Genomic DNA, 17,207 nt, shown 5'->3' on the forward strand with positions numbered 1-17,207 from the left:
GTATTGTCTTCTCGTGCTTTGTTAGAGTCAGTCATCTTAATTTTAATATGTTCAGTCTAAAACATTCAGGGCTGTGGAGTGTGAGCAGGTTTGTGGGATCACACTAATTTTGTACTCTGGAACCTACACCTAAATTAGTGTCCTAATGAGTCAAATTATTTCTGAGGTCCTATAAAACAAGACTAATAATGTTATGTAGAAGGTAGTCTCAGCCACAGATGCTCTGCCTACAAGTTGATGGAGAGTCAGTTGATGACTATTTTAGTCCATTAATTGGCCTCACTGTCAGGATTCTGCCAGTTGCATTCTGATTGGTTCCCTGTACATTTGCATATGTGCACTTTAATGTATTATTTTGTATTCGCTCTGTCACTGGCCCGACATGAATCAAAGACTGCTTCCTTGTACGTGTCATGCCTAAATAGTAGACATATTATTGGTCCATTTGCGTGTCAGGCAAATTTCTTTGCCTGTAGTAGTAGGTGGTTCTTGGCCACATTAAGTGGAGTCCGGCAATGCAAGACTATGTACATGACTATATACTAATGGTCCACCCTGTAGAATACGTTAAAACCTAGCACACCATTGTTTTTCTTGTGAAATTCCTAATAAGTTTGATGTGTCACATGACCCATTTCCCATTGAAAAAACAAAAGTTGAATCCAAAATGGCTGACTTCAAAATGGCCACCATGGTCACCACCCATCTTGAAAAGTTTCCCCCTCCCATATACTAATGTGCCACAAACAGGAAGTTAATATCACCAACCATTCCCGTTTTATTAAAGTGTATCCATATAAATGGCCCACCCTGTAGAATATAGCTTGATGACATGGCACACTACCTTTATTTATAAAATTGTAGCAAATTGCATACATCTGTGCTCAAGTGTAGGAGGAATCTTACAAACCAAACAACAGCATTTTTTTTATTTTTTGTACAGATGAATCAGCCGCTAAGTTAAAGTGGTCTGGTCTGTATTGCCTCCACTGTCACTGAGATTGATCCAGTCCCAGACACAACAGCTCAGCACTGTGGAAATAACCTGACAGAGTGACCCAATAGGTTCGATCAACTATTTAACCCTCTGAGGTCAACGTGTGTCCACAGGTCACATTTGATGTCTATTGATGTTTGTATTAATAGCTCTGTGGGACTCACAGTGCAGCAGGTAGTGTTGCTGTCACACAACTCCATGGTCCTGTGGTTGTGGAATCACCCTCTAGGTGACTGTCTGTGAGGAGTTTGGTGTGTTCTCCCCGTGTCTGTGTGGGTTTCCTCCAGGTGCCCCGGTTTCCGCTCACGGTCCAAAAACACACGTTGGTAGGTGGACTGGTGCCCCCTCCAGGTTGTGCCCTGCCCAGTGATTCCGGGTAGGCTCTAGACCCACCGTGACCCTGAACTGGATAAGTGGTTACAGACAATGAATGAATGAATAAAACAGCACATTCCTGAATATGTAGAAACTGCCCTTTCCATTCAGTCTCATCATGAGATTGAGTCAGTTTCAGAGTTATGAGTCTATGAGAAAATATTGAGATACACAAGGTACTCGTCTGCCTCTCACTGTGTATCAATGGTGGATCAGTATTTCCATTTACATTTCGTGTGAATCTGACTTTAGAAAAGAATTTCTAAAATAGGACATTTATAGATGTAGTGCTGAATGATCTCTTTTTTGTGCTTTAGGTAGAAGAGGGTCTTAATGTATTTAAAGTCAAATTGAACACAGTTACATTGAGGTCTAAGTAGGAAAAATAACTTAGAATTTTGTTTACTCTGTAAGTACCTTGATTTGTAGGATTTCACCCATTCCTGCTTGGGTTTAGCCTGTTTATGCGGCAAAAGTCTGTACATTGGTTTGTTTTCACACCTGTAGTTAATTTGTTCTGGTCCGAATCAGTTAAGAAACTTATTATCTTCAAGCATTTTCAGCTTGGTTTGGTTTGTTTTCACACACTGAATAATCCAAGCGCACCAAAACGCGTCAACGCAAACCACATGACAATGTTCTCACCCCTGATTGGTCAGACCTGACTGAGGCGGAAGCAACACAAGTTGAGGAGGTCTTGTGTGTGACAAGAAGGTCCTGTGTTCTGGACTAGTGCGTTTCTGATCCATTGCTCTAATTATCGCGGCTCAACTTTAACCAGTTCTCTGTGTCCAATATGCAAATCACACCCTGGCTACGAATACAATTTAGCACCGACCTGCAGCGTACACCTTACGGTTGGGTGATATTGAGGTCACGTTCTCCGCAGAAATTAACCACACCAGAGTTCGTTTGGGACCGGACCGAGACCTTCTCCTCTCAAGGGTCTCGGTGCGGTTGTCTTGGTCCACATCTGAGTGCGATTACTTCTTTCACACCTGCCCAAGCAAACCGCACCAAGTGTGAAAACACCCTGAGTTTGCTAAGAAATATTCACCCACTGCAATCCGTCGATGCAGTTTACAGCCTCTATGTCCACTGAAGGATATTACTAGGCATACTAGTCTAGCCTGGATTTATTGTGTAATAGCTGGGTATATTATAATTACATTACTCTGAGCACTGATCTCATACAAAATACACATCTCTCTCCCATCCAACAGATTGCTAAGCAGCTAATGTTGGAAAAAAAAGAAAGATATTTTTTATTTTCCAAAAGAGGAGCTCAGAGATTGCATTTTGTTTGGCAAGAGTTCCCTGTCATGCGGCGTTATTAAAATGACCTCCAGGGATCGGATGACTGATTGAGTTTGTAAGCCCGAGACAGACCCCTTTGCATTTTGTGAGTAACCCAATTTCGGTACATCTGCTGGGCTGCTGAAAAAAGTTGCCTTGCTCGGCTCGTGTCATCCGCGAGATTCCCCATAAATCATCACTGCCGTTTCATCCCCATGGCAGAAAGTGATAGGGCGAAAATATCTGCCCTTTTGTCCTACATAGCAGCCCAGTCGGCAGCCTGCTCTCCGAGCTGTGTTAGCGAATAACTGCAGTGTCAGGAAACTCTGATTCGTTTACATCCTCTGTTTCTGACTCACGCTAATGACTCTTAATATTATCAAATGTGTTTGTCTTAAACAAGAACTTTATTTGGAGTTCTATGCTGAGAGTCAGATTCTAGCAGCTGATGCCTTTTTGGATTCCGGGTCAGAGGCTAGAACACATTATTCGAACAGTAAACTAGCTGTTTCTTTCACACCATGTATCTCAGACACAAGCATGTTCAGTCCTGTGGGGAAGTCTGGGCACTGGTCTTTTTTACTATTTCCTTTCCTCAGCAGCAGTAGCTTCTTGACATCTCCGCATCATTTCAGACCCATAGTGTTGTGAGATGCCTTCTCTCAAAGTGGACAGACAAAACGTTTATGGATTTTATCTGAAGGGTGCGTTGTGATGACATATTAGGTTTGCATGTGTGTTTAGATATCCCAGACACTCTCTACCTTTAAAAATATTTACTTTTAATTTCTATAATACACAAATATATGGCTGTATTGTGTATCTGAATCATTCTGAATGGCTTCTGTCTGTGACTCTCCAGAGAAGATATTTTGCTGGATGTTGCTGCAATAGTCTATGAATTTGCAGAGGTGGGGTTTTGCTGCTTTCTGCATCGATAGGAGTTGAGCTTGTTGACCTTCACAACCAAATAAGAAAACTGCCTTGCGTCACTGACCAGCAGCAATAACAAACACTGAGACACAAGCGGGTGACTCATTTACCTGAAAGGACACATCATCAGCCAGCTGGAAATGTGCCCTATTGGAGAAAGAAATGCTGGAGATTTGAGCGTATACAGTCATATTTAACGCACCCCTGCTCATTTTACATATTCTGCCAATGGTCTTTTTTTAGGTGAATGCGAGTACACGTCGTCTACAGAGAACACACTTCTACATGTTTAAAAGCACAGTTACATCTCCTCAATCACTCAAAGCTACAAAGTGGGTGAACGCTAGCTCATGGAGAACCCTGCATGCTTGGAGGGAGCTGTTTTGTTACCTCAGCTAAAGACACAAGGCATTCATTTCTAGCCACACTTAGATGATGAGGACAACACTTTATTATTTCAAAAACATCACATTCAACAATACAGTGTGCTAAAATGTCATATTTCTGTTTGTTCCCTGGAGAGAACATGTTACAAGAAAACTCCAATGTTTCTCAAGTCCCAGCCTCTTCATGCTGCATCTGTAGTGTGTGCTCAGTTAATATGGATCATAATTTCCTTCTGCTTAGAAAAGAACATATTTGTTGACTCAAAATACACTACATAAATAAAAGCCAGCGGCTGTATATGTACAGTATGTGGTATAAGTACAATCATGATATTTCTGTCTCTGCTGTCAGCTGTACATCAGTGCTGTAGTGTTCTGTATAACGCATGTTGTTTTGTGATGTACGTAACGTTCACTGCCTTAGAATAAAACCCATTTATTGGCTATGTCCATAGCAGTGAAATAAATACTGCATTATAGCTGATTAAAAAAATGGCCATTTTCCATTGTTCTGGCTGCCTTTGTTCTCTCCTGGGCAACCGAAACGTGCAGAAACACTCATTTAATGACGTTTAAACAGTGCACACATGTCCGCCATCATCGAGGGGCTAAAGTTGGCCGCGCTCAGCGAGGAACGCAGCTTAAGAGGCAAGACGGCGCTGCATCTGTTCTGATTTCATGCAACTTGAAATGATATAATTATCTCTTATCTCCCTTCAGGAATGAGAGAGAGAGAAAGCGAAACGAGTGAAAGAGTTTCCCATCCTTATATTTTGCTGGCTTTAGTAACTCATATAAACAAATATGGCTCATTAAGGAATGTTATTAATAGCCTCTTATGACCAAACTTTTGAAAAACTATGGTGTAGATCGTAGATCTGATGGCATTCAGCAAAAAAATAATAATAATAATAATAATAAATATAAAATAAAATAAATAAATAAATACACCTTCACATTTAACCAATCTGTGGCAGTGAGACCCTAGAGTCAGCGAATACACACTTACACCTGGAGCACAGGCAGCAGTTTGGTTTCGATTTCTTGTTAAAGGGCATATCAGCTGTGGATGTCTAGGGAGGAGATATTACTGTTCCTTAATTTCCCCCCACCCCCAATTGTGGACTAACTCCCAGTAGCAAACTTCCAGTCCTAAGCTCACTTCTCAAACATTTAGGCCACGCCTGCCTCTCTGTTTTATGTGAGAGTGATGAAATTGAATCCTGCATCTCTGTAATTCACAATACAGCGAGTTAACAAAGCATCAGAGTCGCCTGGAGTAGCCATTTAAACGGCTGTCACAAGAAGAGTAGCTGGCTACATCTGTTCTGCTGTTTTGTGACTTGAAATGATATAATTATCTCTCATCTCCCCACAGAAAAGAAGGAGAGCGAGAGAGAGAGGGAGGGAGGGAGGGAGGGAGAGGAAAGTTCCCCTTATCTTTTTTGCTGGCATTGGTAACTCATGTTCACGTAATTGACTGACATTAGTCAAATGTGCTGGTAATGGGATAGCAGGGGGAAAGTAAAACACTTAGAGGAATGAACACATTAGAGAGAGACACAGCTGCCTAACCAGCTGCTGCGAGCTTACGCCGTATTACCGTATCTCCAGGCCAACTGGGTCACTGCTGCCACTGCAAATACGGGCAGCACTTAACCTAATGTTGGTGGAGGTAGTCCGTCCAGAATCGTGCTGAGATCAGTTTAGAAAAGCAGCTTGGGCCTTCGCTTGAAAGATTTTCAGGCATGGGAATGCAGCCCCAGATCAGTGCAAATAAAAAAAAAAAAAGGGTGAATGAACCTTGGCGAGTTTAATCTAATAAAGCCAGAGTATGAGAGGGATCAGCGCGCTGATTGTGTTGCACTGCAGTGATCTCCCATGAACAGTGTGGTGAGAGCACAGCTAGCCATTAAGAGGGAATTAGATTGCAGAGCTGCACTCGCTGAGAATGAGAACTAATGCTCCAAATTTGACAAATGACAGAGAAGCGCTGTAAAGTGTCCCAGTAAGCACTGACAAGGTCTACCAAAACGGGTTTAGGCTTCCACTACAGGAGGCTGAACTGACACTCGGCTGGTGGGTGATGCAGTAGGCAACACATGAGTCTAAAGCAGTTAAATATATGGTCTGAATTTGGGGAAATTGCGCTTGAACAGCACTTTCTTCTCCCTTAACATCCACGGCTCAGGGGCCCTTGAGCAAGGCACCTAACCCCAATCGCTCCATGGGCAAGACGATAGCTGCCTGCCACTTGGTGTGTGTGTGTGTGTGTGTATATGTATGCACTCCCTGCTCGCATTAGTGTGTGTCTTTGCCTGTTCTAGAATTGCAATACTCCTTGTTGGCGTTATGACTTTTTTGGGGTAAAATGAGATGTCATAGCTCAGTATATTTCACAGTAACGATGTTGATAATCTCACATCGCTCATCAAATCATGCTATGAATATTTTATATGATTAAAAATATATCTCGTCATCCATGTTGTTTTATTATGTTACAAAGTCAGTTGTTATACTGTGCTAAGACTTGTCAGAAATATTCACATGACATCCTTTTGGAATAAGCTTTTATTTCTGTGGTTCCACAGACTTGGTCTTGGCATGGGACTAGCACCAATGTTGCACGAGCACAGCCCTAGTGTCTTGGGGCAGATCTGGGAAGGACATGCCAAATTCCACACAGTCAGTGACAAGTGGCGAGGCTCGAACCCAGGCCCTCATGCCTCCAGAGCTGTGAGTCAGCAACACCACCCCTCACACCAATAGGTCACACTGGAATAAGCCTTTATTTCGGTTCGGATTTCGTGATAAACTTACACAGATGTAGCTATATAAACACTGCTCTCTGTAAAATGTTACTATAAATTCAGTGAAACGGAAAGAGCATTGTAAAGCATTGCAAGCATGAGCAGATACTGCTTTCCAGAATCCCCAGGTGTGAGTTTGTTGGTGATTGTTGGAGAGTACTGGGTCGGTGTAGCATGTTCTTGAGATGGTGAACTATCAAAAACCTGTCACTTTTCATCCTTTACGGCTATTCTGTTCCTGATGTTCTTTCGAGATATTGCTTTTCCAGCTTCTTCTCGGAGCGCAGTGCTGCAGGACAATGCCAAAGCGTCTTTATAACTCGAGTGCTTGTATAATTTGCCGCTGCTGTACATTTCCTCTTGCAGCGTGTTGCTGGCTGAATCTTGGAGTGGGTGATAAACTGCAGCTTCTTCATGTCAGTGTTTGGGCCCCGTCATTCATCAAACAGCCCCCTTCCCTGTCTGCTCACTGCCGACTTCAGATTACATCAGTAACCATGGAAATGCATTTCCAAAGGGACACAGGTTCTCGGCTCGATACTTTCAAAGAAGAGAGTGGGTGAGCGAGAGAGAGTGAGTGAGAGAGAGAGACACCCTGCCAATGTTGCTTGTCCAGAAGGAAATTGAGGGCTGAATCAGGTTTTTGCTTCCAGGAAAAATACCTATATGTGTGTGTGAAAACCTCATCTAGGAGTAAGTTTGAGGTTCTGAAAGATCCAGGTGGAATATAGATAGTAAACACTCCAACACCACCTGAGAAAAATGAAAGATTGTTTCTGACCTAGAACAAAAAGGCCCAGCTTGCCCGGGAATAGCCAAGTCGATTTGTTGCTGGAGGGCTGGAGGTCAACCGGCATGTTTCCCCATGGGCAGCTTCTTTTTCTCGTGGATGGGTCTGGACCGGTGAGTTTTCTCACCTTTCTACAGCCTTCAGAGTGATTCAAAGTGCCAGACTGCTTGGTGAAACAAGATAGGTTTCTTCCCTGAGCTGCTGACTGTCTTTAGCCACAATGACCTGAGGGTCATGAGTTTGCCACATGGACAGTAATGCTAAGTGTGGCCCAGATAACATGAAATAGTCAGTGAAGTTGTAAAACAGTTCAGCTCAGGTACTGAATATCCACTTTTGGTTGGTGGACTATTCTCAGTCCAGTAGTGACACTATGGGCTTTAAAAACTCTAGCAGCACTGCTGTGTCTGAACCACTAGTACCAGTGCAACATGCACTAACACACCCCCACCATATCAGTACCACTGCAGCTCTGAGAATGTCCTACCACCGCTTTGTGGATGTCCAGACCATAATAGAACATGTTTAACAAAGTTCGCAAAGCAGCAGATCGACTACAGTTTGTAATTGTAGAACTACAACATGCTCCTGTATGGTCAGTGGTTACATAATGCAGTTTCTGCAGCGCTGAGTCCAGAATAGCAAACACAGAGGCTCTTTTCTCCCTATTACAGGTCAGTTAAACATTCAAATATATTTTGATGTCTTTAATAGTAAGGTGCACTATGTTTTGTTTATTTAGAATGTATAATATAAATGTTTAATATAAATAGTTCTCCCACTCAGACAGCTCCTCCATTGACAGGTTCTTTAGGAAAATGTGTTAGCATAGCATAGGTCTAAAAACCCTTTAGAAACCTCAATTTTTCAGGCTGTAAAGGTGCTTCAGGAACATATGGTGCTGTAGCTCAAGCCAATATCCTCTCACTAGAATGAATGCCACAGGGCACATCCTCCTCCTGAACGTTTAAGTTCCAACATGCTGCGTTTAGTTGGAAATGAGTTAGCATCCATTCAGGTAGGCTTAATTAATTCCATTCATCAACCTTTGAGAAGCAGTAGGACTCCAGTAACACGCCTGTTTTAAATCATAGAGGTTGGTATATTGGAAATTGTATAAAGTAATCTCAGACCTGTGAGTTCCTTTCACCACTTACCACTTAGTTACAAAGATGGTAAATGCAAAATCATAGCATTTTCTTTTGCATTCATTTAAAAACATATTTCATATTAAATAAATCATAGCTCTTCAACTAAGTTACTTTTAGATGTGAATTAGGTTCTAAATATATCCAAAGCAAACACAAATTACAATATTCAAAATATATTAATAGTAGATTCTATAATGTAAATCAAAGGCACAGAATATATAAATAATTTAGTAAAGTTAACAGAAAACAGTCAGTGTTAAAGTAGTAAAATAATTTCTGTTCTAAAGTTATGTCCATTTGATAAATTCACCAAACAAAAGGAAAATTGTTTTGCAAACTTACCAGTTCAGCTCTGTGCAGAGGACTCTGGGAGCATTAGCGGCACGAATGAAGCAAAGTGAGTGGCAAAAAGTCAAATTTCTCCAACTCTTTGCAAATCAGAAGTGAGTCTGGCTGGGCAGTTGCCAAGCGTCGTTGAAAATTAATGACTTTTGTCTCTTTCAGTGGGCTCGCACAGTTGGAAGGCAGTTTGGTAAATTAAGGTGTAATATTTCAACATGTTACCAGAGCACTGGTGCACCTTATAATTGTGTGTGTATATATATATATATATATATATATATATATATGTACTGACACTATGCGAGCAAGCAAGAGAACATACACACACACACACACACACACACATATATATACATATATATATATATATGTGTGTGTGTGTGTGTGTGTGTGTGTGTGTGTGTGTGTATGTTCTCTTGCTTGCCTTATGTTGGACTAGTAAGTAATAACATGTTGCACTTTCTTGAAGCGTTGCTATGTTCGTTTGTGATACGTTTTTTTAACGATAGTGTTTTTGAGAATTACTGATGAACAAGGGCTAGTATTTGCCTGCTAACTTTAACTGGATTAGCACACATTTTAGCATTATACATAGATTATGGTAATATGTGCTTTTCTGTTGGTTTGATTGATATGGCTATAGAATACCACTAAAGTTGCACTTTATGCTTGTAATATGGTCCAGTGTGTATTACGAGTGACATATAGCTTTAAATTTTATCCTATACGTTCAGCTGGGTAAGCTAGGCTTTCTCTCTTTCTGCTCACTGCAGAGAAAATGCATTGCTTGTTAAAACAGTGATGAGACCTCCAAACGTTGAAAAACATGAACTGAGATGAGGATATTGCTCTATTCCATTTCCACAGATGGGAGACCATTAACTGCAGGAAGGTAAACATAGACAGAAAGGTTCATCAAAGGTGAATAAGTCAGGTTAAAAATGTTTTTTTGTGGACGATGCGACAGCAGTCAATCTGCATTAGTATGCTCACCACACATCAGCTGTTTAGTAAAGAGACTACAGAAAAAAATTGGGCCAATTATTGAACTTGATGATCAGGAGGCCAGAAGTGACCATCGTGGTGGATTTATCAGGACATTATGGTAACGCCCCTATTCTTTATGAGGATATACTTTAAGATCCTTTATGACCTCAGAGTCAGGACTTCGGTTTTCAGCCTCATCTGAAAGTTGGCACCACTTATTCAGCACAGTGTCCCCATCACTAAAATCTGGCATTAGGATCCACATAAAGCACAGAGCCAATGCCCCTTCTTGGCCCCACAAACACCAACAGCCATCCAAATTTCCTTGGAGGTTCCCACTTAACTGCTGGCTAGACCCAAACTGGTGTACAGATGCTATGGCTGCTGGATCCAATATGCTCCAGTGACGTTCTCAAAATAAAATCTGCTGAAGATATACCCCTGAGGTACACCAGAGTGATGTAAATTGCATATATAATTTTCTTTTTTTGTTGTTTCTTTGAAACTAATACCTAGAACCTTTTGGGCATTGTATTGTCATTTGGTTACACATTTGATTTGCTTTATTCACCATAATGATGTTCAAAAAGTTTCTCCAAACTTAAGAATCTACTCTACACCCAAACGCTGTCAGCTGGAATTCACTGGTGTTAGTCAGTTTATCTGACAGCACAGACACTGCAGTAATTGCCACGAAAGCTTCAAGAACCCAAACCTTTCAGGAGTGTCAAAGACAATACTTTAACTTCTCACAAACATAACAAACCCGTTATTTGCTGAGGCTGATTTATTGCATTCATCGATCTTGTGTGTTTAGAGTCATAGTCCTACATAGCTCTTGTCTTGGACTTTCCATATAAATGATACTTGCTAACACCTTACACTGGTGACATAGTATTGTGCAGATACCAAGTTTTTATTGAGTATTTTTTGGCCTTCAAATATTCATACATTATCTGTAACCTTTATGCAGTTCAGGGTCACGGTGGGTCCAGAGTCTACCTAGAGTCATTGGGTGCAAGACAGGAATACAACCTGGAGGTGTACCAGTCCTTCACAGGGCAACAAACACACACACAAGCACACACTTTGAGTTGCCAATCCACCTACCAACGTGTGTTTTTGGACTGTGGGAGGAAACTGGAGCACCCGGAGGAAACTCACGCGGACACTATGAGAATACGCAAACTCCTCACAGACAGTCACCAGGAGGAAACCCACACAGACTCAGAGAGAACACACCAACTCCTCACAGACAGTCACCCGGCGGAAATCCACGCAGACACAGGGAGAACACACCACACTCCTTACAGACAGTCACCCGGGGGAAACCCACGCAGACACAGGGAGAACACACCAACTCCTCACAGACAGTCACCTGGCGGAAACCCACGCAGACACAGAGAGAACACACCACACGCCTCACAGACAGTCACCTGGAGGAAACCCACGCAGACACAGGGAGAACACACCACACTCCTCACAGACAGTCACCCGGAGGAAACCCACGCAGACACAGAGAGAACACACCACACTCCTCACAGACAGTCACCCGGCGGAAACCCACGCAGACACTGGGAGAACACACCACACTCCTCACAAACAGTCACCTGGAGGAAACCCACGCAGACACAGGGAGAACACACCAACTCCTCACAGACAGTCACCTGGAGGAAACCCACGCAGACACAGGGAGAACACACCAACTCCTCACAGACAGTCACCCGGAGAAAACCCGCGCGGACACAGAGAGAACACACCAACTCCTCACAGTCACCCGCAGCGGGAATCGAACCCACAACCTCCAGGCCCCTGGAGCTGTGTGACTGCGACACTACCTGCTAACATAAACAATTTTAATTAGATTGTTTCAGGGAATCCTATAAAAACCAGATATTATAACAAATCTTTGAATATTTAATTTGTTCAGTCTTGAATTTGTATGTGTTTCTGCCACAGCTTTGTCTTCCAATTAAAGATGCATCACTGCACAAAAAATTACCCTGACTGTCAGGAGCGAGGGGCGGATTGAGGGAGGCGGACGCACTCGCTAAAACACAGCTTTTTAATAAAGGAAAACAACAAAACAGAGACTTTAACAAAACGAAAACAAACAGGGAGCTAACCAGGCTAAACTAAACAAGGGGAGCTAAACAGGGCAAACGGGACTGACAGACTAAAGAGAAAACGAAAGAACGAGAGAGGAAAAGAAACTACGACACGAAACAACGACTAGGGAAACAAACACGGAGAAACTGTGGAGGCAGACGGACAGACTCGAAAACACGACCGACTAGACATGAGAACTGAAATGAGAAATGTACGACAAACAGGACGTGACACAAGAGGGCTTAAATACAGACACAAACGAGACACACCTGGACAGATAACGAGGACGGGTTAACACATGACAGACGAGGAGGCGGGACGAGGGCGGAGACAAGGATATAAACAAAACATAGCCATGTGCGAATAAAGCACATGGCGGGGACAACAGACTGACAGGACGAAGGCGTGACAGATGCCCCCCCCCAAGAACGCGCAACTCCCGGGCGCATACTCCTAAACCCCCCAGGAGCTGGCACTGGAGAGGGCACGGAAAACAAGACAGGACAACAAACCAACGGGTGACAGGACTCAGGACAGGACGGGAACAGACACAGGAGCTGGGGATACGACAGGACCGAATATACAAGACGGGACATGGGACATGACAGGAGACTGACAAAGGGGGGCAGCAAGAGACGAGAACGGACTGGACAGGACAGGAGTGGACACATGGGACTTGACAGGGTTTTTGACATTGGACATGACACTGGATGGAAACAGGGACTGGACAGAAGACGGGACAGGTGACAGAACTTGGTGCTGGGACTGGACGGGAGCAGAGACTGGTGACAAGACACTGGACAGGATAGGAACGTTAGACTGGACAGGGGTACGTGACTGGACAGAAGACAGGACAGGTGACATGACACTAGACTGGAACGGAGACGGGACTGGAGACTGGACAGGGGATTGGAAGGGAAACTGGACCGGAGACAAGACAGGTGACTGGACATTGGACGGATACGGGAACTGGACGTGAGACAAGACAGAGGGTTGAAATGGGGACTGGACAGAACTGACAGGGGACTGGATAGGAGACAAGACAGAGGGTTGAAACAGAGACAAGACGGGTGACTGGACATTGGACGGATACGAAGACTGGACATGACTAACAGAGGACTGAACCGGGGGTTGAAACATAGACTGGACAGGGCTGACAGGGGACTGGACAGGACTCACAGGAGACGGGACTTGAGACAAGACAGAGGGTTGAAACGGAGATTGGATTGGAGAGAAGACAGGGGACTGAACGCTGGACGGATACGGAGACTGGACGTGACTAACAGGGGACTGAACATGAGACAAGATAGGGGGTTGAAACATAGACTGGACAGGGCTCACAGGGGACTGGACAGGGCTCACAGGGGACTGGACAGGGCTAGGTAGGGGAACAGGGACCAAGACATTCAGGGGGACAGACACGAACACAGTGACAGGGACCGGGACAGACACAAAGGCAGACACGGGTACAGGGACAAGAACAGAGATGGGAACCAGGACAGGGACAGACAAGGGAACCAAAATAACAGGGGGGTGCCCAGGACTGGCTAATGTCTGTGGGGTAGTCTGAGGAACCAGCCTGGGCACAGTTCTGGGGATCGGCCCTGAAGTCCTTCGGGCCGACCTACGGACATGGACAGGGGAGGCCGTAGCCACAGTCACGGGGACAGGAGAGGCCGTAGCCGCAGTCACGGGGACAGGAGAGGCCGCAGCCGCAGTCACGGGGACAGGAGAGGCCGCCGCCGCAGTCACGGGGACAGGAGCGGCGGGTGCCGCCGTAGTCTCGGGGACAGGAGCGGCGGGTGCCGCCGTAGTCTCGGGGACAGGAGCGGCGGGTGCCGCCGTAGTCTCGGACACAGGAGCGGCGGGTGCCGCCGTAGTCTCGGACACAGGAGCGGCGGGTGCCGCCGTAGTCTCGGACACAGGAGCGGCGGGTGCCGCCGTAGTCTCGGACACAGGAGCGGCGGGTGCCGCCGTAGTCTCGGACACAGGAGCGGCGGGTGCCGCCGTAGTCTCGGACACAGGAGCGGCGGGTGCCGCCGTAGTCTCGGACACAGGAGCGGCGGGTGCCGCCATCGTCACGGGGACAGGAGCGGCGGGTGCCGCCATCGTCACGGGGACAGGAGCGGCGGGTGCCGCCATCACGGGGACAGGAGCGGCGGGTGCCGCCATCACGGGGACAGGAGCGGCGGGTGCCGCCATCACGGGGACTGGAGCGGCGGGTGCCGCCATCACGGGGACTGGAGCGGCGGGTGCCGCCATCACGGGGACTGGAGCGGCGGGTGCCGCCATCACGGGGACAGGAAGCCCTGCGACGTCGTCCACGGAGGCAGGGGGGCCTGCGACGACGTCCAAGGAGGCAGGGGGGCCTGCGACGACGTCCAAGGAGGCAGGGGGGCCTGCGACGACGTCCACGGAGGCAGGGGGGCCTGCGACGACGTCCACGGAGGCAGGGGGGCCTGCGACGACGTCCACGGAGACTGGAGAGGCGCGCGTCGCGCTCACGAAGATAGGAGAGGCGCGCGCCGCGCTCTTGAGGACAGGCGCGGCAGGAGGTGCCGCGTTAACGAAGACAGGCGCGGCAGGAGGCGCCGCGTTAACGAAGACAGAAGCGGCTGGAGGCGCCGCTTTTACAAGGACAGGGGTCTGTGCTGCTCGCCGGGCTCGCGCTGGAGCTGTAAAGGGTTTAGGGGGTTTCACAGGCGCACCCTTTAGATCCCCTCGAGGTGCGCCCCTGTTAGCCTCCGACCTCAGAGCTACGGAGGTGAGGCTAACAGCCCCTACCCTTAACGCCCCCCCAAAAATTTCCCCGGACCTGAGGGGGTAATCCTCCAGCGAGGGGGGGACTCCAGCTCGCTTCTTTCGCCGACTCCTACGACTCGCGCTGGAGCAATCACTCGACTCATGAATTGACTCATGAATCGACTCCTCCCGCAGGCGTTGAGCCACTGTGGCATGTATCTGTCGGAGCCGGCTATTCCATGTCGCAGCCCTATCGAACATACTGTCTGTGCTAGCTGCGTCCTGGGGGTCGTACATTCTGTCAGGAGCGAGGGGCGGATTGAGGGAGGCGGACGCACTCGCTAAAACACAGCTTTTTAATAAAGGAAAACAACAAAACAGAGACTTTAACAAAACGAAAACAAACAGGGAGCTAACCAGGCTAAACTAAACAAGGGGAGCTAAACAGGGCAAACGGGACTGACAGACTAAAGAGAAAACGAAAGAACGAGAGAGGAAAAGAAACTACGACACGAAACAACGACTAGGGAAACAAACACGGAGAAACTGTGGAGGCAGACGGACAGACTCGAAAACACGACCGACTAGACATGAGAACTGAAATGAGAAAGGTACGACAAACAGGACGTGACACAAGAGGGCTTAAATACAGACACAAACGAGACACACCTGGACAGATAACGAGGACGGGTTAACACATGACAGACGAGGAGGCGGGACGAGGGCGGAGACAAGGATATAAACAAAACATAGCCATGTGCGAATAAAGCACATGGCGGGGACAACAGACTGACAGGACGAAGGCGTGACACTGACACAACTCCTGCCTTTCATACATCCGTCTGTGCATCTAGAATTGGGAATATATGTATATACAGGAGTTGGAATGGGATTTGGCAGATATAGGAACCCTTTTGTCAGCCCCCTTCATTTCGAGTGCTAGTGTACAGGTGTTCGTCTGAAGAGACAGATGAGAACTGAATAAATTGCACTGTGGGAGTGTGGGAATTTCTTGAAGGAGTGGCATCAGTGGTCATATTACTATGTATGAAACTGCCAATCAGATTTATTTCATTATTAACCAATGGTGCTGGAATATTGTTCTGGATTTTTCTGACCAAGTCAACTTGTTTATATCTAAAACAATCATGTGAATAACGAAGAGCCACAAACCATAGGATGAACAACAGTCTCCAAAAGTGGAGTTACAAAAATGATTAAACAATGTAAACATTTATAACCTTGTTCAAACAATATGACGTTTTTTTTTATTTTTATTTTATTGGTATTAGTGTTTTTTTTTAACCAAAAGAGGTTTTTACCCTCTTACATATCAACAGTGAATTGTGCTTATTCAGTTGTAGACTCCCCTTAAAAAGCCCCTAGTTTAAACAAGCATTTTATTCCCTTTGTAGGTGTGTTCATCTATGTATTCCTCTGCAGCAAGGAAGCAACCCTTGGCATCTTTCCTCACTGGGAATATGGAGGTGCAGGAGAGAGCTGTTTAGGGGAGAAGCAACATGCAGAGTGCCATATGCACCTTGGTACCCTTCCTCCAGCTGTGTACATCATGGAGAAGCCAGAGCCAGAGGAACATATGGCAGAGAGCAAGGTGAGTCATAGTGGCAGCAGTAAGCAGACGTGCAGTCACCAACAGAATTCTTCAAACAGAAAAGGTGGGCTCAATATGAGGGTTTGCATATATATATATATATATATATATATATATATATATGTATATGGAGGTGTGTGAAAACTATACCTTTAGAGGTGTGATAACTATACTGCTCCTTTCTATGAGAAATTGAAAGCAAACCCTTCAAAATCAAAAAGTGATGACTCTCTTAACTGGAAATGTAATAAATAACAGAAATAACTGAAACTAGTTCCAACATTCAGCTTGAGAGGCATTACAAAGGCCTGCCATCTGATCATTAGCATTAGCATAATCATTAGAATTAATTATCTTGTTATTGATACAGCACATCCATCCAAGCATTGAGTAAAAACTAATGATTGACGGGTTGTGGGGTGAAGTTGTACACCACGAAATCCATGCCTGGCATCAGCTTTGCCTTTAATGCTAATCAGATAAAGCTAAAAAGGTCCAGAAAACAAATAAATGGACTGGTGTCAGGTGCGAGGGTAGTTTTCAGCTGGAAAGAGAACGTCACACTTTTTTGAAAATACAAAGAATCCAGAGAATGGAGAGGAGCAAATAAGGGTGAGTTCGGAGAAACCTTATAACAAGGCTGTCAGCTGGACATGTTCTGTGTGACTAAAAAACAA

The sequence above is a fragment of the Hoplias malabaricus genome, chromosome 2, assembly GCF_029633855.1.
Source record: "Hoplias malabaricus isolate fHopMal1 chromosome 2, fHopMal1.hap1, whole genome shotgun sequence".
Taxonomy (NCBI): domain Eukaryota; kingdom Metazoa; phylum Chordata; class Actinopteri; order Characiformes; family Erythrinidae; genus Hoplias; species Hoplias malabaricus.